The sequence below is a fragment of the Bombina bombina genome, chromosome 2 (genome assembly GCF_027579735.1).
Source record: "Bombina bombina isolate aBomBom1 chromosome 2, aBomBom1.pri, whole genome shotgun sequence".
NCBI lineage: Eukaryota > Metazoa > Chordata > Amphibia > Anura > Bombinatoridae > Bombina > Bombina bombina.
In genome coordinates, this window is record NC_069500.1 from 426,391,668 (window position 1) to 426,391,972 (window position 305).

Here is a 305-nt window from a genome sequence, read left to right on the forward strand (position 1 = left end):
AGCTATATATTACACACAGCAGTGGGTGTATCTGTCATATGTAGAACGGTGTATTAATAGACACATACAGTATTCAGTAATGTATATTATACACAGGGCTGTAGCAATCTAGCTATATATTACACACAGCAGTGGGTGTAGCTGTCATATGTAGAAAAGTGTACCAGTATACACATACAGTAATGTATATTATACACAGGGCTGTAGCTCTCTAGCTATATATTACACACAGCAGTGGGTGTAGCTAGTCATATGTAAAACGGTGTATTAATATACACATACAGTAATGTATATTATACACAGGG